The sequence below is a fragment of the Erinaceus europaeus genome, chromosome 4 (assembly GCF_950295315.1).
Source record: "Erinaceus europaeus chromosome 4, mEriEur2.1, whole genome shotgun sequence".
Taxonomy (NCBI): Eukaryota; Metazoa; Chordata; class Mammalia; order Eulipotyphla; family Erinaceidae; genus Erinaceus; species Erinaceus europaeus.
Window position 1 is genome coordinate 48,409,821 of NC_080165.1, and position 21,992 is coordinate 48,431,812.

The 21,992-nt window shown below is 38.4% G+C and overlaps 1 long non-coding RNA gene across 3 annotated transcripts in view; it reads left to right on the forward strand.

The window, feature by feature from the left end:
• The window catches only part of LOC132538275 (uncharacterized), a 290,896-nt gene that overhangs the window by 150,252 nt on the left and 118,652 nt on the right, over positions 1 to 21,992 (forward strand). For all 3 annotated transcript variants that reach the window (XR_009549676.1, XR_009549675.1, XR_009549677.1), the window contains one exon: positions 12,990 to 13,045. This is a non-coding gene — a long non-coding RNA (uncharacterized LOC132538275). The remainder of the gene's footprint in view (positions 1 to 12,989; positions 13,046 to 21,992) is intronic.

The window sequence follows — 21,992 nt, forward strand, 5'->3', positions numbered from 1 at the left end:
TGTTAGAAAGATGCCCTCCTTGTACCAGGAAAGGGAGAACTACTCTTACAACCAGACAGGGACATCAGTGTTGAGGTGAATCAACATAAACAGACTTCAGTAAAACAACCTTAACTCTCCATTAGTTTCCCTCATATATTTTCCGCAATCACCATCCCACATTTATTACCTTAGAAACTCAAACCCCCTCTCCTTTGTTTAGTCAGTCTACTACAATTTATCATCCTTAAAAAAAAAAAAAGTTTTCACTTCTCTTTGGTTAATGCCTATATGTGAAGAAAATTTTAACATCAGTTAAAATGTTACACCCTTCCTCTGTTAAACTTAACTCATATGTCTCATATACTGAAGGTAGAGGAAATTTTTTATTTTCTATTATGTGACTTTTCTTTTATTTAAGATTTTAGGTTAGTATACCTAGAGAGATGGTGCAGTGGACTTGACCCATGAGGTCCTGAGTTTGATCCATGGTATAGCATATGCTAAAGTGATGCTCTGGTCTACCCCCACCCCCTCAACTTCCCACCAGCAAATACACACATAAAAAAATAAATATTTAAAATAGTTAAGTGAACCAAATTGTTTTAAGCTCTCTTGTCATCATTTCATGGGGAATTGTATATGTGGGGTTTCTTCTAAAAGGACTGGACATTTGATGAGTTCAGTGAATAAAATGAAGCCTGGTATTCTACAAATAGTAATTCTTATATTTAAAGACTTTGTCAATTGGAGTCAAGTGGGTAGTAATCTAGCCTGGTTCTTCTGTACCTTCCATAGGCCCTTTCACTCCACTGGTTGGCTTTCTTCCCCAGGGAGCAAAAGCCCCTCTGTTCCCATGATACTTGGTGCACATCTAGGCCAGCCAACCCTTATCTCTTTCCCTCCGGTTAAAAGCTACACCATCTGGGTAAGGTGGAGCTCAACAAAGATAGCAATCTGACTGAAACTAGTTCCATTTTTCTAGGGTATTTGCAAATGGGAGTTTGATATTTTACAGTCCTAGGCCTGCCACTGCTGTGGGTAAGAGGAACTTGTGAATCTGAGGGCCTTCCTCACACACCTTATGTAACACAGGTTATTGGGATTATAAAATAATTCCCATGCTGTGCTCAAAACATGGGTAGTGGTGATAACAACACCTGGGAGTTTGTTAGCTTTACCTCAGGAACAGAATCAGCAGGATCATTCATTATCTGCATTTATGTTCAAACCTGAGAAGCAGTGCTCTAGCCTGTCCTCTACAGAGGCATTGAGGCTGTATTCCTGGAGGGAAAAAAAAAAGTGACTTCATCCTTTGCTTAGGAGAACTCTGTGTCTCTTAGCCTAGAGTTACATATATATTTTTTTTTATTAGTAGCTTTCAACATTTATGATGTAAAAGACTCATCCAATGGCACATGTTAAAATGTAATCCTCTCTGTGGAATTCAGTAAGTTGGGGGAATGGTCTGGGAATTTGCACTTTTGTTCATGTGAATTTGAAGGAAGCCATGCTAGTTTCACATTTGAAGAAAGCTAGTCTTTAATCTACTCCAGCCTGGCATAGCATTTTAAGGGAGAGACTCCAGAACGTTAAAGATCTGAGGCCACTTGTTCCACAACAAAGAGGAAATCCTGAGCTAAAACTGGAGCTTCCATTAAAACCCCTGAATTTAGAGCTCAAAGTCCTTGTTTGCTACAGCCTTCTGCCTATTTGTCTGTTTAAAGAATGTGCTAACTTTAAATTTCAGGGCTGTTTCCAGGCAAGCAATTGGAAGTTACGTTTACCACCTCGGCATCTGTTTCACTCCCTGCAAAAGAAATGTGATTCCCCCCCTACCACCACCACCCTGGCTCCCTCCCTTCATGGGTTCTTTCCTGTTCTGGGGAGCTACCCTAGGGCTATTCACCTTTCCTAGAGTCTAGGGAATGACTGCCGAAAGCTTCAGGTGGAAGCTTAGCTGGTAGTTGATAGGGAAGGAGATGGAATTGTATCACTTTGCTGGTCTCTTCAGAGTTATTACAGAAAGTGAAGTTATAGGCTGTGGGAATTAATCAAATATGATGAGCCCAGAACTGCTCAGAAAATCCCAAGATTTTCTAGAAAGGAATGCTGAAGATTGTTTTTCCTATCTGCTAGTCTTTCTCTGGGGTTTTGATCTGCGTGGATACTGATACTGTAAGTGCCGTCACACTCTAGCTTATACCAGCGCATATATGCAAAGAAAGTACAGAGAACAAAATGCTCATACAACTTGTCAACTGTTCCTCAGAGTCTAATTGAAGTATCAACATGCCAGAATTGTTCACACTGCAATTCTGAAGGCTATGGTTGTTTCTTAGGCTTTATGTATCTATAGGAAAAGGATTGTGGAATCTTCCAGAGCACGTGTTTTATTAGGGATGTGATGATTGTAACCATGTGTGATGTGGAAGGTCTTTTTTTTTTTTTTTTTTTTCTTTACCTGATGAAAGCACCTGGGAGGACAAAGACTCCAGGAAGTACATGTGCACTTGTTATTCAGATCAGTTAAGCAAGTTCCCAATATTCTGTTCGGGCCCAATATTTGGCTGCAACACAATCATCCCATGCTTCTTGATGTCTGCTCTACATGTTTTTTTTTTCCCTTAGTGAAAAGGCAGTTTCTCTAGTGAAAACTCTAAAGGTGTTTCACAATTTGACTTATTCTCATGAAGCTGGCACAGTTGCTCCCAATTTGTTTGAACCCTCTGCTCAGTTCTTCCATGTGAGCCCCAAATGGTGCCTTGGTTTTCCCCTGGATGGATTAATTGTTTTTGATTTAAGTCATTGTGGCAGAAAATCTGATGTCATCTGCAGCTGCTACACTGAGATTCAAACATGCAGCCATTAACCCTTACAAAGATGCTCATGTAGGCACTGTGGCCTTTCCAATGTGTCGATAACTGCTGTGTCAGGCAGGCTTCCATGTTGTAGTTAGCATTTGTTGGGCATTGACAAAGGAGTTTTTAATTCTTTTTTTTTTTTTTTTCCTCCAGGGTTATAGCTGGGGCTCGGTGCCTGCACCACAAGTCCACTGCTCCTGGAGGCTTTTTTTTTTTCCTTTTGTTGCCCTTGTTTTATCGTTGTTATGGTTATTATTGTTGTTGTCAGTGGTATCGTTGTTGTTGGATAGGACAGAGAGAAATGGAGAGAGGAAGGGAAGACAGAGAGGAGGAGAGAAAGATAGATACCTGCAGACCTGCTTCACTGCTTGTGAAGTGACCCCCATGCAGGTGGGGAGCAGGGGGCTTGAACCAGAATCCTTACACTGGTCCTTGTGCTTTGAGCCATGTGTGCTTAGAGTTTTTAATTCTTTTATAATTCAATTAACACAAATTTATTGAATACTTACAATGTAGTATTTGAAGGGGATTAGGATATGCCATCCTAAAATATTTCACCTTAACCATGCTACTTGGGCATAGGGATTATTTTGGGCTGAAGACAATTGATAATCAAGAGATGCAGGAAGTGTTTTCTCTGCTCATTCCTTTTCTGACTAAAAGCAGGGCACACATTTCCCTTTGTTAAGGTTCTCTGCTCATACAGGAACTGGAGAGCAACTTATCATTGGAGCTGCAGAGCTGGCTTTGAGATGAGTCTGCATACCCAATTTTCCTGAAATAATCCTTATCTTCCATTAGAGCTCCTTAAATATCTTAGTCACTTCCCTGCAGTTCATCATCCCAAGAAGCCAAAACCCACTTTCCTTTACTAAAATTGTATACAAGTCCCTGCCTCCGTAATCTCTCTTTTCTGTGAACTTCAGTGTCCACACAATATTAGTAAGTTCCATATTCCTTTTCTAACTATCAGTCTTTTGTTTAACTTGATCTTTCCTCCTTACCTCCTCCCACCCCTCAGTAAGGGAGAGGAGAAACTTTCCTTCCCAGATACAAAGTAAGTGACCCCTGGTCAGGCTGTTAGTCTGCCCAGTCTCCAGGCTCCTTAAAGATCACTCAGGCTTTAGACAAACTCAGGAACATTGGGGAAGGAATTATGCCTCCGGGAAAGGTGTTGGGAACTTGCAGTGCTGCTGCTCCAGCCTCTGACAGGCTTTTGAGTGGAAGGTTCACTCTCAGATTTACCGCCCTTAGAGCCCACAGAGAGTGGGAAGGGGAAGATTTTGGCAAGGACAATGTTACCCTGAGGCAGTCCCTATGGTAACAGGAGATTCTTAGGCTGTTGAAGTAGTATCTGGGGAGTCCTTAGGCTCCATTTTAGATGTCAGGAGCAGGACTCCAAATATTCATCTCTTACATTTAAGTTTTTGAATATCCTCAAGGGCTGTTTCTTTCTTCTTTCTCATGCTCCTGCTCTTCCTCCTCCTCCCCCTCCTACTGTTCCTCCTCCATTTTTTTTGTTAATATGAAAGACAACCCTGAAATTTCAGTTTTATGAATTAACATTTTAGTCACTTGAAGTTACACATTCATAAACCAAGATTGCTTTTAAATTCAATTTATCGTTCATATTATTCTAACATATTTTTAATAATTAAAAATTACTATTAATGTCATTTTGAGTAGAATACTGCTCAGCTTTGGTTAACGGTGGCACTGGGCAGTGAACCTGGGCCTTTTGAGTCTCAGACATAAAAGTCTGTTTCTTAAATCACTATGATATCTCCCTGGTCTCCATTAGTTAATTAATTAATTGGTTCTACGACCGAACCTCGGCCATTGTTCAAGTGAAAAATACATTCTACCAGTAAACTAAACCCCCAGCTTAGAAATAATTTAAAACAACTTTTTAATTATGTTTATTCTAGGTCTGTGAGTTGATTCAGTTGGTAGAAACCAATACTTCTTTACATCAAGTCCTGGGTTTGAGCCCCAGTTCCTCATGAGCTACAGAGATGCTCTGCATTCTGCCTCTAACAACATTAAGCTTTCAAAAATTATGTGTGTTCTGATTCATAAACTTAGTTAGTTGAACCCTGTTAGATATCCCAATATTGTGTAAAAAGTAAGATTTCAACGAAATATCAGAAAATTTAATAGCACTCAGTGATATACTATAAATTTCAGTTGTAAAGTTAAACTATTGCACTAACTAATTGGTCATACTATCTTATATGTTATAAGACTAAAAAGATCTGGAGTGCAGCAGGTTAAGTGCATGTGGTATAAAGCACAAGGAGTGACTAAGGATCCTTGTTCGAGCCCCTGGCTCCCCACCTGCAGGGGAGTCAGTTCACAGGCGGAGAAACAGGTCTGCAGGTGTCTATCTTTCTCTCCCCCTCTCTGTCTTCCCCTCCTCTCTCCATTTCTCTCTGTCCTATCTAACAACGACGACATCAATAACTACAATAATAACCACAACAACGATAGAACAACAAGGACAACAAAAGGGAAAATAAAATAAATATATAAAAAAGCATATTTAAAAAAAAGACTAAAAAGATCTATCTATTTATGAGAGAGGTGTGATGGTGGTGGGGAGAGCATCACTCTGACATATGTGATGCCAAGGATCAAACCCAAGACCCAGTGCTTGAGAAACCAACATTTTATCCATTGTCCTACTTCTGGGGCTGCTACCTTGTAAGGTTCTAAAACACTGGTGTAAACCCAATATTTCTGTTCACCCTTCTATTTCATTTGGATTGCAGTCCAATCCCTAAGATGATGGCATGTAGAAGCAGAGTCTTTGAAAAATGATTAGACTATCAGGTTGGAACCCTATGAACAGGATTAGTGTCCCTACAAATGAGACCCCAGAGAACAACCTCAGCTCTCCAGCTATGTGCAGACAGCCAGAAGGCAACCAGGAAGCAGGTCCTCACCAAACATTGAACTCGTCTTGATCTTGGACCACTAGTCTTCAGAAACAGGAGAAATAAATATATGCTGTTAGTATGCCGCTTATCCTATGATATCCTGCTGTTAGTAACAGTCTGACAGTGTGTACATACCTACATACAGACAGACACACACAGACATACACACACACCTCTCTTAACACAAAAATATTAGCAAATTCTATATTAACTATTACATCTTCCTGGGATTGCAACAGACACACTTAGGAAGCTGTGCACTCCAAACAATTGTGAGAAATTGTTCTCAGGTGCTTGCTTCATAAAAATGGGAGCACTTCTGAAACATTCGTTGATGACTCTGAAGGAGCACATGGAGGTCTATTTACAGTTCATGACACTCAGGGATCCTCACTCAAGATGCAGACCAGGGTCTTTTATTCCACTTTGTGAGTGTCTACAATCTATACGAAGAAACCTGGCAATGCTATCAGGAAATTACTTTATTAGAGCTTGGATTTCTTATAAATGAGTTGTAAATGAAAAAAAAAAACTCATTAAAAGAAAGGGAAGGAATAAAAGTGAGAAAATTGGCAGACAACAATCTACAACCACATAGAAATATTTATATTTAGTAAAATATTTTCAGCTTCTGCTTATATGGAAAAACCAGTGAAGCATCCAGTTGAATACACGAATGTGACACTGCAGGGAGATGGTGATTCACAGAGATTTTCTTCATAAAGAAATAGAGCCTAGCCTATTCAAAGGCAGTTCCATTTAATGCAACACTGCATTGAACAGGGCTCCTTTTCAAGGGGCTACTATTAAAGGCAAGATTATTATCTTCGGCATTTAGATGGCATGCTGACTGGGGCTGTAACACCAGGGTACTTAGACGTTCCCATTATCAATGTACAGTATCGTCTTTGGAAGTTTAAAAATAGCTTCCACAACCTTTTATGACTTGCCTTGTGTGGGCTATGGCTGTGTACTTTGGAGAAGGCTGGGCGCTCTGCAGGGAAGACTGCTGTGTTGGAACCTTGCTAGTGTGTTGACTTTAGGGGCTCCAGGCTGCAGGACCACCCTGTATGTCTGACCCTGAATAGCAATGTCCTTTGAGCCCTGAGGGAAACTACAGTTAACAGAAAAGCAATGTCCCAGAGACATGATGTCTGCTCCAACCATGATGTCTTATTCTTTTTTTCTGTCTTTACAGAAAAATAGAAAAAAAAAATTGATGGAACACTAGTTTATGTGACTATGAAAACAATTTCACGTTTTTTTATGATTTGTGCTACCATGTTATGTCTACATCCAAAGTACCAGTATTCCTCCACTAAAGTCTATTGAACTCCTTTCACTTTTACATCCTTCTCTTCTTCCCCTTCTGTGTCCTCAGATCTATGTTACAGTACAAGGGTTTATTTTCATTTGACTTTGTTCCTTTGCTTTATTTTATTATATCCCACATTTAAGTGAGATAATCTGGTATTTGTCCTTCTCTTTCTGAATTACTTTGCTTAGCATGATGCCTTGCAGTTCTATCCATGTTGCAACAAAAGGTAATATTTTTATCTTTTCTCATGAGTAGGTTGTATTTCATTGTGTATATATAGCATGTTTTCTTAATCTAATCATTTATCCTTGGGTGTTTGGAATGATTTCATATCTTAGAGATCATCAATAGAACTGCAATGGTCAATGTGTCAGAGTTTCTTTCCTTCTAAAGGACAAAATGATATTCTGGGCTGGGGTAGATAACATAATGGATAGGATAAGGGTAGATAGCGTAATGGATATGCAAAGAAAGTCTCATTCCTGAAGCTCCAAAGTCCCAGGTTCAAGCCCTCACATCACCATTTGCCAGTTCTCTGATAGAAATAAAATAAGGATGAATAATATTCCATTGTATGTACCACATTTTATTTATTTATTCATCTGTCCATGGATACTTGGGATATTTCCATCTCTTAGCAGTTGTGAATAATGCTACAATGAGTGTGGGAATATAGACATGTCTCCAAGATCTTGCTTTCATTTTTTTAAAAAAAATACATACACAGAAGTGAGCTTGCTGGTTCAGATGTTGATTTCACATTTATTTATTTAAAAAAACCTCCATATGTTTTCTACGGTGTCTGTACTGTTTTATATTCCTATCAATAGTGCATAATTTCTCTACATACTCATCAACACTTGTTACGTCTCCTTCCTTCCTTCCTTCCTTCCTTCCTTCCTTCCTCCCTCCCTCCCTCCCTTCCTTCCATTCTCCCTTCCTTCCTTCCTTCCTTCTCTTCTTCTTCCTCTTTCCCTTGCTCACTCCTTTTCCTCTCTCTTTTCCCTTTTCCTTCTCCCCTCCCCTCCTTCTAATGTAATTGCTTTCATTTTCTAATGGGTGTGAAGAGATATCTCATTGTGGTTTTGCTTTGTGTTGTATCTCCATAATGATTATTAGGTAATGTTAAGTAACTTTTTAGGTATTTATTGACCAAAGCACTGTTGTGAACCTTTAAAGGAGAAGAGAACTATCAATAATTAAAAAAGGAGAAAAGGATTTTTTTTTCAGAAATAAGCAAATGTTTTTGGTATTTTAATTTTATTTCTATTTTTCTGATGTGAGAACTTCATCTCATGAACTGTTTTTTTTTTTTTTTTTTTAGAAAATAATTTTAAAGGTCTTGGGTTAAACAAAGTTAACAGTTCTTTCAGAAATGACAACATTTGAGACAAGACAGAACAAGAACAATAAACTAAAAGTTGGTCTTCTCCATAGGTAAAGATACATTTCTGAAATAAATATATAGTTTTTCTTCAGTGGACTAGAATATGGCATAGTGCATATACTTTCAAGAATGAAATCCCTGGTTCAATCCTAGTATTGCATGGACAAGAGTGATGTGATGTGCTGGCTTGCTCTCTTTCTCTACCTAATAAATAAATCATCTAGGAAAATCTTTCCTCTCCATGATCTTGAGGAGCCTGGGGCCTGGGCTTATAAAACTGGAAAGGGAACTGACTCCTGAATGATAAGCTGAAACAAGAACTTAAGTTAAAAACTCTCAACTAAGGTCTCATAGGTTTAAACAACAGTCATGTGGAGTATCTAGCTTTATTTAGGTTCTTGAAGTTGTATTTATGTCTGGTCGTGGCCAAACATTTCATAAAAGTTTCAACTGTTACAGTCTGTTATTAGTTGACATTGAGGGGGAATTAAAAGATTGGCTTATGCACACAATTAGGCTGAAATTAAAGCAATAGCAGCTGCTTAGAGTCAGGTTTCAGTAGTAAGAAGAGTAGGGTAGTGGCCTAGGACACTAAACGGTCCAGATGGTGCCGAGGTGGCAAGTGACAAGCAGAACAGATTTGTGGAATATGTGAGCAGCCCCCCTGGGGATTCCCAAAGAGACTTGGGGAAGTGAATCTGTTAAAAGGCTGCTTTCTGCAGAACTAGGACTGGAGTTGGTGTATTGCACCAAAGTAAAAGTCTCTGGGGTCTGGAGGGTGGCACAGGGAGGGTTCAGGTGTTGGAATATGATGGCAGAGGAGAACCTAGTGGGGGTTGAATTGTTATTGGAAAACTGGGAAATATTACACATGTACAAACTACTGTATTTTACTGTTGATTGTAGGCCATTAAATTCTCAATAAAGAAATTAAAAAGAAGAAGAAGAAGAAGGCTGCTTCTGTTAGCCAAACATGATGAAGCTCTGTGGTCAGTTGGTATGTAAGTAGGAAGTGTGACTTATAATCATAGCTGATTGTATCTGAGACATGGAGGTTCTGCATCACTCACACAACTGTTCCTTATGATTAGCTGCTTTATGATATTCTTCCTTCTTGATCTATTTCATTGCTGGGTATAGCTAATGGCCCCAATAGCCATGCAATTCAGCAAACATTGTGCCAGTAGACGGAAGTGGCAGTCATTTGACTCACCTGACTATTTTGGTTGTCAGTGTCTCTTGCAAGAGAAGTGGAGTGTGTTTGTGTGTATATGTAGAGGAGCAATCATGGAAGAGACATATGCAACAATATGACAAACAGTGAAAGAAAAAGAGTCAAAATGAATTATGTCTCTGTAATTTACTGGTGGATAATAAATGCTTTGGTATAAGTTCAGTTCACTTGAAAATTTTTTTTTTGCTGTCTGACTTGGACTCTGTAAGTGAAAAGGTTCAATCTGATCAGCTATTTTCAATCTGTTCTCTGAGTTATGGGGGTTCTGAGGTGATCCCAGGGATCCTTAGAGAAGATCAAACAAGAAATTTCACTATCTTGCATTTCTCAAGAGGTTTCTCTTCCTCCTCCTTCTTCCCCCTTTTGTTTTGTTTTTAAGATTGTTGTTTAATTGGAAGGATGAATAGTTTGCAGTAAATACAATTGTTGGTACATGTGTAAAATCTCTCAGTTTCCTGCAGAACATGCTCTCCTCCAGCCTAGGTCCTCCTCCACCATCATGTACAAGGACCTGAAAGGTATTCCCACACTCCACCCAGAGTCCTTTACTTTGGTGCAATATACAAAACCTACTCAAAATTCTAGTTTGTGTTTACTCTTTCTGTTCTTATTTTTCAGCTTCTGTCTCTGAGTGTGATCATTGTATATTCATCCTTTTTCTGGCTTATCTCACTTAACATGATTCTTTCAAGATCCATCCAAGATGAAGTGAAGAAGTTGAATTCATCATTCTTAATAGCTGAGTAGTATTCCATTGTGTGTATAGACCACAACTTCCTTAGCCACTCATCTGTTGTTGGGCATCAAGGTTGTTTCCAGGTTTTAATTATGACAAATTGCATTGCTATGAACATAGGTATACATAGATCTTTCTGGATAATGTGTTTGATATCCCCAGGAGAGAAATTGTCAGGCCATAGAGTAGATCCATTTCTAGATTTCTGAGAGTTCTCCAGATTGCTCTCTACAGGGCTTGTACCAATCTACATTCCCACCAGCAGTGCAGGAGAGTTCCTTTGCCCCCACAACATCTCCAGTATTTGTTGTTACTATCCTTTCTGGTATATGATATTCTCACAGGGCTGAAGTGGTATCCCATTGTTGTCATTATTTGCATTTCTCTGACAATGAGTTGAGGTATTTTTCATATGTCTGTTGACCTTTTGGATCTCTTCTTTGGTGAATGTTCATATCCTCCCCCCACTTTAGGATTTCTTTTGTTGTTCCTAAGTTTGGTTAGCTCTTTATATATTTTGGCTATCAGTCTTTTATCTTATGTACAGAATGAGATTTTCTCTCATACTGTAAGGAGTCCCTTTCTTTGGTGGTGATTTCTTTTGCTGTGTAGAAGTGTTTTAATTTGATAGAGTCCCACTGGTTTATTTTTGTTCTTGTCTTACTTGCAATTGGGCTTGTGTCATTGAAGATGCCTATAAACTTAGATGGAAAAAAGTCCTGCCTATATTTTCCCCTAAGTATTTGAGAATTTTTGGTTTAATACTCAAGTCATTGATCCATTTGTATTTTACTTTTATGTGTGGTGAAAAGTAGTTTAGCTTCATTCTTCTGCATGTTTCAAGCCAATTTTTTTTAACACTATTTGTTGAAGAGACCCTCTTTTCTTTGTTTAATAGTTTAGGCCCCCTTGTAAAAAATCAGATATCCATAGTTGTGGCAGCTTAATTCTAGGTTCTCATTTCTATCCCATTGTTCAGTGTGTCTGTTTTTGTTCCATCACCAGGCAAATTTGATTATAATGAACTCATACTATAGTTTGAGATCTAGGAGCATGATGTCTCCAGTTCTGTTCTTTTTTTTTTTTTCCCTCAAGATGAGGAAATGAGAGATGGGAAATAGCAACAAAAGACCAAATCAGGGGCTGGGTGGTATTGCACTTGGTTGAGCGCACATGTTGCAGTGGGCAAGGACCTTCGTTCTAGCCTTCAATCTCCACTTGTAGGAGGAAAGCTTTGCAAGTGGTGAAGCAGTGCTGCAGGTGTCTCTTTGTCTCTCTCCCTTCTCTACCATCCACTTCCCTCTCAATTTCTGGTTGTCTCTATCCAACAAATAAAATAAAGATAATAAAAAAATAAAAAAAAAACATCAAAGGACCCATTTTAAAAACTGATTCAGAAATTAAGTCTGAAAACAAAACCTCACTTCTAAGGTAATTGATCAATCCCAGTAATTGGTGTGGGGAGCTTTTAACCTTTTCACTTCCTACATTCTTCCTTCTTTGTTTTTTGATAGAGATAAGAGGCATAAAGAGATAGAGAAGGAAAGAGGAAACAGAGACAGAGAAAGGGAAATATACCTGAAGCACAGCTTCTCATTTGTGACACTTACCCAGATGGATGGAAATTGGCAACCTTAATCCAGGTCCTCAAAATAGTAACATGTGTGATTTATCGGAAGAGCCACCACATCCTCCATCCATCTTATTTTTGAAACAAGCTCTGACATTCCTTATACTACATGCTAGTTTCGAAATAAGTTAGGATATTTATTTGTAGCAATTTACCAGTAAGATTGAATTAGTATTTAGACAAAGTAAGTCAGTATTAGTCAACTATTTCTCAGTTGATTGTGATGAGTTTTTCTTGGGGTTGTCACTCCTTTGGTCTTTCAGTTCCTTTGAATTTTACAAACAAACCCACTATGTTTGTTTTCTCACAAAATAGTCTGTATAAGCAAGTAAAGTATAACAAAACTTTATATGTACATAATTTCTCAGAATATTTTTCTGCTGAAAATTTGCAGTGTTTTTTATTTCATTTTATTGTTTGACTCTATGACTTGATGTGTAGTGATGGTTTGAGAGAATTTTTTTACCATTATCTCTTCAGCTATTGCTTCTGTCCTATTTTCCTCCTTCTTTGTCTTTCTAGAACTGTAATGACAACTGTCTTAACTGATGCTTACATTTATTTAATGGGATGTATGCTTCATATGTTTCTAATGTTAGTTTTCTGTGCTTTTGCAACTTGAGACTACATTTCTTCTGCTAATTTGTATTCTTATTTTCTAGCCTCCTGGACAGCTGTGTCCAATCTACTGTTAAACACATCTATTGAGTCCCTAATTTCAGTTGTATCTAGAATTTTCATGAGCTTCATTCTTTTAGAGTGCATTTCTCTGATGAAATCTTCTATCTCTTCTTGAGTATATTTATCACAACTTTATTATGTGGGGCCAGAGAAGCATTTTGTCATTGGGTTGCTACCCAGACCTAATTTAATTTAATTTTTTTTTTTTTTTTTTTTTTTAGGAGAGGCAAGATAGTTGAGCTGGGAGGACAGCTGATTTGCCATGAACACAGCCCAGGTATGAGCCCTTGTATACCACATAGAAATACTATAACAGTGGGGAGAGCTTTTGGTGCTGTGATGCCCCTTTCTCTCTCTCTCTCTCTCTTTTTTCTTTCTCTCTCTCTCTTTTTCTTTCTCTCTCTCTTTTTCTTTCTTTCTCTCGCTCTTTTTCTTTCTCTCTCTCTTTTTCTTTCTCTCTCTCTTTTTCTTTCTCTCGCTCTTTTTCTTTCTCTCTCTCTTTTTCTTTCTCTCTTTTTCTTTCTCTCTTTTTCTTTCTCTCTCTCTCTCTTTCTTCCTTCCTTCCTCCCTTCCTTCCTCTTTCTTTCTTTCTTTCTTTCTTTCTTTCTTTCTTTCTTTCTTTCTTTCTTCCTTCCTTTCTCTTTCTTTCTTTCTTTCTTTTTTTCTTTTTCTATCTGAAAAAGTTGGCCTCCAGTGTTGTCCTCAAGTGCTGGTGACAACAACAATAACAACAACAAATTGTTTTCTAGAATGACAGAGGGAAAAAAATATGACCCGTGAATTCTATTTGTTCTTCTTATTTGGTGCCAAGGATCAAACCCTGACTGGTGAGACAGACACTGTACCACTGAACCACCTCTCTGGCTCCTCACAGATCCCTAAAAGTTTGTGTTTAATCATCTGAATCAGATTGTCCATCCTATGGAACTGTTTCTGTTGTCTCTCCCTTTCTCTCTCTCATGGTTATGATTTATGTTCTGCCTAGTCACCTGTGATTACTAAACATTATGGATAAAATAATGTAGAGTTCAGAAAGATATCTTTTCCCAGACAGGATTAATTCTCCCTTTCCTCTAGAAGACAGTTAAGAGGCAAGTCACCTTAACACAGTCAAAGTTCAAATATATTTAGGCTAGACTGACTTTATAAATTTCATTCTGCCCCTGGGTTATCACCACACTCACAGATTCAATGGTGAGTCTGAGGTTTAGTCAGTGTCCTGATGGGTTCTAATCTAATCTCTGTCTCCCTGGAACCTTGAGAGTTGAAAGCGCCACTCAGCTACTCAGCAGTTTTCAGTTAGGTCTTGAATCTTGATATGCTTCAGTTTGAGGACTAATAAATGATTGGAGGGGGGCTACCAGTGAAGAGCTTCTGGTTCATTCCTCTGCACTCTGGTATTTTGGCCTTGAATTAATTTTTGTTTTGTTTTGTTTTGTTTCCCTTTCTTAAGCTAATGCCAAAAAAAAAAAAAAAAAAAAAAAAACTCTACTCTGACTCTTACTCTGGAATATTTGGAGAGTTCAACAGCTTTCTGGTGCCCTCAGATGTATAGTGCTGATGTTGATGAAAATTTTGATTTTCTAACTGTTCAGAACCAGAGCAGAGGAATTTGCAACTTAAAGTACTTTCTTGGGTCAGCAAAATAACTCACTTGGGTAGGTAGCTTCTTTGCTATATGTGTAATCCAATTTTTCACCTGGCCCCACAGCATGAAAAGAAGCTTCAGTGCTCTTTCATTCTCTCTCTGCCTTTCTGTCTCTACATAAATAAAAGAAATAACATGCTGTCTCATAGGCACTTTTTTCTTGATCTTTATAAAGTTCTATTTTGCACACTCACCCTCTCGCTGATCTGACAGTGTTAACAAGCTGAGGTGTGAAATTTGGAGAGTTTAGAGGAAAACTTTCATCTGCTTCAAGGTAGGACTGGAGCTAGAACCCATGTCGCTCTCATTCTGGAATTATACCTCCTGTCATCTTCCTTCTCCTTACGTATGTGTTTGCTGAGGCTTCCATCAAAAAATGCTACAGAGTGGAGGGAGTAGACAGAAGATCCCCACCCTCACTTTTATTTGTAATTAATGGTGGGTAACAAGACTGTAAGACTACATAGGGTATAGTTTCATATGACTCCCACCACCAAAGATTTGTATCCCTAATTCTCCCTCCTCACGAAGATAACCACCGAAGTTCTCACAGTTTTAGAAACTGTTTGTGCCCTTACATCCTCCATTCCTTCCTTCCTTCTTTCTTTCCTTCTTTCTTTTTAAAAAAATATTTATTTATTTATTTATTCCTTTTTGTTGCCCTTGTTGTTTTATTGTTGCCATTATTGTTGTCATCGTTGTTGGATAGGACAGAGAGAAATGGAGAGAGGAGGAGAAGACAGAGAGGGGGAGAGAAAGACACCTGCAGACCCACTTCAGCACTTGTGAAGTGAGTCCCCTGCAGGGGGAGACCCAAAGGCTCAAACTGGGATCCTTAAGCCTGTCCTTGTGCTTTGTACCAGCTGCTCTTAACCCTCTGAGGTACAGCCCGACTCTCTTTCCTTCCTTCCTTGATTGCTCCCTCCCTTCCTCCCTCCCTCCTTTCTTTCTTTCCTCCCTTCTTTCCTTCTTTCCTTCCTTCTTCCTTCCTTCCTTCCTTCCTTCCTTCCTTCCTTCCTTCCTTCCTTCCTTCCTTCCTTCTTTCCTTCATTCCTTCTCCTTTTCTTTTCTCCTTCTCTTTGCAAGTTTATGTGTATCAGTTCTTTAGATTCCACATATGAGTGAAACCATCTAGTATTTGATATTCATCTCTTTACTTATTTTGCTAAGCATCATATACAGTTCCATTAATTTTGTCCCAAAGGACACAATATTGTCTTTTTTTGATTAGATAGCAGAAATTTATTTCTCTCCATGTGGAAACTGAAGTCTAAAGTCAAGGTGTTGGTAGGATGATTTCTTTTGAAGCTTCTTTTCTTGACTTGTATGTAGATAGCTATTTTCTCTGTGTGTCCTCACATAATCTTTCCTCTGTATGTTTCTAGGTGGTGATATTCCTTTCTTCTCAGGACATTAGCCATAAATGGGGCCTGCTCTACAGGTCAAATTTTAACTTACTGACCTCTTAAAAATCCTGCTTTCAAATACACTTCCTTTCTGAGATCCTTCCTGGAAATTAGTACTTCAATATATGTGTTCTTTTTCTTAAGGTGCATAATTCAGCCTGTAGCACCACACAAAAGGCTTAAGAGTATAGTTCTTAGTCTTCCATATTAATTAATTAATTATTTCTATATTGGGGAATTAATGTTTGACATTCCACAGTAAATAAAATAGTTTGTACATACATGATATTTCCCAGCTTTCCATATAACAATACAACCCCCACTAGGTCCTCTGTCATCCTTTTTGGACCTGTATAATCTGCCCCGAACACTCCAAGGGCTTTTACTTTGGTGCAATACACTAATTCCTGTTCAGGTTCTACTTGTGTTTTCTCTTCTTATCTTGTTTTTCAACTTCTGACTGAGAGTGAGATCGTCCCATATTCATCCTTCTGTTTCTGACTTATTTCACATAACATGAATTTTTCAAGATTCATCCAAGATAGGCTAAAAACGGTGAAGTCACCATTTTTAATAGCTGAGTAGTATTCCGTTGTGTATATATACCACAACTTGTTCAGCCACTCATCTGTTGTTGGACACCTGGGCTGTTTCCAGGTTTTGGCTATTACAAATTATGCTGCCAAGAACATATGTGTACACAGAAATTTTTGGATGGGTGTGTTGGGTTCGTTAAGATATATCCCCAGGACAGGAATTGTAGGATCATAGGGTAGATCCATTTCTAGCCTTCTGAGAGTTATTTAGAATGCTCTCCACAGGGGTTGGGCCAATTTTCATTCCCACCAGCAGTGTTGGAGGGTTCCTTAGACCCCACAACCTCTCCAGCATTTGCTGCTGTAACCTTCTCTGATGTATGGCATTCTCACAGGAGTGAAGTGGTATTTCATTATTATCTTTATTTGCATTTTCTGACAATCAAAGACTTGGAGCATTTTTTCATGTGTTTCTTGGCCTTTTGGATGTCTTCTGTGGTGAATGTTCTGTCCATGTTCTTTCCCCATTTTTGGATAGGGTTATTTGTTTTCTTGTTGTTGAGTTTGGCAAGCTCTTTATATATTTTGGTTATTATTCTCTTGTCTGATGCATGGCATGTAAAATCTTCTCCCATTCTGTGAGGGGTCTCTTGGTTTGGGTAGTGGTTTCTTTTGCTGTGAAGAAGCTTTTTAATTTGATGTAGTCCCATAGGTTTATGCTTGCTTTAGTCTTCTTTGTAATTGGATTCGTTTCATTGAAGATGTCTTTAAAACATATGTGGAAAAGAGTTCTGCCAATATATTCCTCTAAGTATCTGATAGTTTGTGGTCTAACATCCAAGTGCTTGATCCACTTGGAATTTACTTTTGTATTTGGTGAAATATAGTGGTTCATTTTTATTCTTCTGCATGTTTCAACTCATTTTTTCCAACACCATTTGTTGAAGAGACTCTGCCTTCCCCATTGGGCACTTTTGTCAAAGATGAGATGTCCATAGGTGTGGGGGCTTACTTCTAGGCTCTCAATTCTATTCCACTGGCCAGTGTGTCTATTCATATTCCAGTACCAAGCAGTTTTGATGACAATGGCCCTATAATACAATTTGAGATCTGGAAGTGTTATGCCTCTGGTTCTATTCTTTCTTCTCAAGATTGTTTTGGCAATTCTAGGTCTTTTCTGGTTCTAGATAAACATTTGTAGCATTTGTTCTATTCTCCTAAAGATGTGGTTGGGATCTTGATGGGGATTGCATTCATTTTGTATATGGCTTCAGGTAGTATATTCATTTTGATGATGTTAATTTTTCCAACCCATGAACATAGAATATCTTCCCGTTTCTTTGTGTCTTTTTCTATTAAGTAGTGATTCATAATTTACAGTACACAAGTCTTTAACTTCTTTGATTAGGTTTATTCCTAGATATTTGTTTTGATTTGATTGCTTTTGTTGCTATATTGAAAGGAATTGATTTCTGGATTTCAACTTCTTCTAACTTAGTGTTTGCATAGAAGAATGCCACTGACCTTTGAATGTTAATTTTGTAGCCTGACACCTGACTGTATTTGCTGAATATTTCCAAAAGCTTCTTGCTGGATTCTTTAGGTTTTTCTATGTATATTATCATGCCATCTGCATATAGGGAGAGTTTGATTTCTTCTCTTCCAATCTGTATGCCTTTATTTTCTTGCTCCTGCCTGATTGCTATGGCAAGAATTTCTAACACTATGCTGAATAGTAATGGTGATAGTGGGCAGCCCTGTCTAGTACCTGATCTGAGTGGAAATGCTTCCAGTTTTTCACCATTGAGTATGATGTTGGCTGTAGGTTTGCTATATATAGACTCCACTATCTTCAGGAATTTTCCAACTATTCCCATTTTTTGTAGTGTTTTGGTCATAAAGGGATATTGTATTTTGTCAAAGGCTTTCTCTTCATCTATTGATATGACCATGTGGTTTTTGGTATTGCTTTTATTGATGTGGTGGATCACATTGATTGATTTACGTATATTAAACCAATCTTGCATGCCTGGGATAAACCCCACTTAGTCATGATGAACAATCTTTTTAATATACTGCTGTATCCGGTTGGCTAGAATTTTGTTCAGTATTTTAGCATCTATGTTCATCAGAGATATTGGTCTGTAGTTTTCTTTTTTGGTTGTGTCTGTGTCTGCTTTTGGTATCAGAGTGATGTTAGCTTCATAGAAGCTGGCAGGGAGTATTACAGTGTCTTCAATCTTCTGGAAGACTTTTAAAAGTAGAGGTATTAGTTCTTCTTTGAAGGTTTTGTAGAATTCATTTGTAAAATCATCTGGTCCAGGGTTTTATTTTGGGGGAGGTTTTTGATAACTGTTTCAATTTCATTGGCTGTGATAGGCCTGTTCATGTTATCCACTTCCTCTTTACTTAGTTTTGGAAGTTGGTAGGTATCTAGAAAATCGTCCATTTCTTCCAGGTTCTCTAGCTTGGTGGCATATAGTTATTCATAGAAGCCTCGCATGATATATTGAATTTCTGTGGTGTCTGTTGTGATATCTCCTCTTTCATTTACTATCTGATTTATTTTGGTCTTTTCCCTTTTTTGTTTTGTGAGTCTGGCTAAAGGTTTGTCAATTTTGTTCACTCTTTCGAAGAACCAACATTTACTTTCGTTGATCTTTTGTATGGTTTTCCTATTCTCAATGTTATTTATTTCTGCCCTAACTTTAGTGATTTCTGTCCTTCTGGTTGCTTTAGGGTTCCTTTGTTGTTCTTTTTCTAGGTCTTTAAGATGTGAAATCAGGCTGTTTATTTGTGCTTTTTCTTGTTTTCTAATGTGTGCTTATATAGCTATGAACTTCCCTCTCAGTACTGCCTTAGCTGTGTCCCAAATATTTTGATAGCTTGTGTCTTCATTTTCATTGAAGTCTTGAAACATTTTGATTTCTTCCTTGATTTCCTCTTTGACCCAGAGGTTGCTATGAAGTGTACTGTTGAGCTTCCACATTTTGGGACTATTACTAATTTTTGTTGATTGTTAAGTGTTAGTTTAATTCCACTGTGGTCTGAGAAGATGCTTGGGATGATTTCAATGCTCTTGAATTGACTGAAGCTGTCTTTGTGGCCTAACATATGCTCTATCCTTGAGAATGACCCATGTGGATTTGAGTAAAATGTGTATTCCAGTTTCTTGGGATGAATGACTGAAAATGTCGAATAGTTCTAGTTTATCTAGCTCTTCATTTAGCTCCTGTATGTCTTTATTGATTTTCTGCCTGGATGATCTGTCAAGTTGAGAGAGTGGGGTGTTGAAGTCCCCTACTATGACTGTGTTGCTGTTAATATATTGCTGTAGCTCTTTCAGTAGATGTTTGACGTATTTAGATGGCTTCTCATTAGGTGCATAGATGTTAATAATTGTTAAGTCCTCTTGATTGACTGATCCTCTGAGCATTAAGTAGTGTCCATTCTTATCTTTTTTAATCTTATTTATTTTAAATTCTATCATGTCAGATATAAGAATAGCTGTTCCTGCCCTTTTTTGTGGGCCATTGGCTTGTATGATAGTTTTCCATCCTTTCACTTTAAGTCTGTGTTTTTCTTGTTGAGTTAGGTGGGTTTCCTGTAGACAGCATATTGTTGGGTTGTGTTTTCTGATCCATCTTCCTACTCTGTGTCTTTTAATAGGTGAATTCAGGCCATTCACATTTATTGATATCAAAGATTGAAGATATTTTAACGCCATTCTTGTAGAGTTTTAGAGTGTTTTGATATATGTCCTATTTGTGGTGGTCTGATTGTTTATAGGAGACATTTCAGAACTTCTTTCAGGGCAGGCTTGGTGATGGTTGATTCCTTCAAATGTTGCTTGTCTGAGAAGGTTTTGATGCTTCCATCTAGTCTGAATGACAGTCTAGCAGGATATAGTATTCTTGGTTGAAAGCCTTTCTCATTGAGCACTCGAAAGATATCTTGCCATTCTCTTCTGGCCTGTAGTGTTTGTGTGGAGAAGTCTGCTGCTAATATTATGGGTTTTCCTGTGTAGGTGACTCTTTGTTTTTCTCTTGCAGCCTTCAGGATCCTTTCTTTATCCTTATTCCTTTCCATTCTAAATATGATGTGTCTTGGTGTCTTTAAGTCTGGGTTAATTCTGTTTGGGACTCTCTGGGCTTCTTGAATCTTTATGTCTTTAATGTTGTCTAGACTAGAGAAGTTTTCAGCTATTATGGCCTGAAGAATGCTTTCTTCCCCTCCCTCTCTTTCTTCCTCTGGTAAGCCAATAATGCATATATTGTTTCTTTTGAAGTCATCCCATAGGTCTCTGTTGTTGTCTTTTTGTTTGTGAAACAGACTGGAGGTGGTGTCTAAACTGACAAACTGCCAGACTGTTACCAGCCACTTAATCTCTCCCTAGGTTCCTCTCTGTCCATGAGCCACACGTATTTGCACTCACTTGTGATTTGGTGGGTTCCTGAAGTTGTTCTAGCTCTGTCTTGTTGCGGTCCCAGATGGTCTCTTTTGATATTCCTAGTTGACCCTGGAGAGGAGAGTAGAGGAGAGAAACACAGCTGCTGCTCTATTTACTTATTTATTACTACCAGGGTTATCACTGGGGCTTGGTGGCAGCACTTATCAATCCACAACTTTCAGTGGCCAATTTTTTCTTTTTTTTTTTTTCTTTTTATTAGGACAGAGAGAAATCGAGAGAGGACAGAGATATAGAGAGGGAGAGAGAAAGATAGACACCTGTAAATCTGCTTCATTGCAGACCCTCTGCAGGTGGGTAACATGAACTTGAGCCTTAGCCCTTGCACTTGGTAATATGTGTGCTTAATCTGTTGCAACAACTCCTGGCACCTCCTTTTTTTTATTTTAATTTTTCTTTGATTATTGCCACCATATTTATTTCTGGAGCTTCTTGCTGGCGCTATGAATTTACTGCTCCTGTCAGTCATTTTTTCCCTTCACATTTATCTCTTTCTCTCTCTCTCTCTCTCTTTTTTTTTCTTTCTTTCATTGTACAGGAGAGATAGAAATTGAGAGGGGAGGGGAGATAGAGAGGGAGAGGTAAAGAGAGATACCTGCAGACCTGCTTCACTGCCTGTGAAGCTTCCCCCCTACAGGTAGGGAGCAGGGGCTAAAATTTTTATAAATTAAATATGTGGAGGCTGCCTTTGTCTTAGAGAGACATGTTTACTTTCTTTTTATTTTCTTCCTTCCTCCTCCTTCTTCTTCCTGCTTCTCCTCTTCCTCCTTCTCCTTCTTCCTTCCTTCCTTCCTTCTTACCTTCCTTCTTCCCTCCCTCCTTCTCTCTCTGTCTCCCTTTCTTTCTTTCTTTCTTTCTTTCTTTCTTTCTTTCTTTCTTTCTTGTAGAGACAGAGGGGTAAAGAGACCATGGCATCAAATCTTCCTTCATTGTTGTGGGGGATGAGTTCAAACCTGAGTTATTCATGCACATGGCAAAGCAACATATTATCCAAGTGAACTATTTCACCAGCCTAGCACAGAGATCTCCATGTAAGGCACTAACTCCAGCATCAGCAGAAATGAGTTAGACATGCAAATTCTTACTCCCAACTTCAGACCTACTCAGTTAGAAACTTTGGGCTGGGCCCTGGAACTCCTCCACATGATTCTGATGAAGTTCCACTT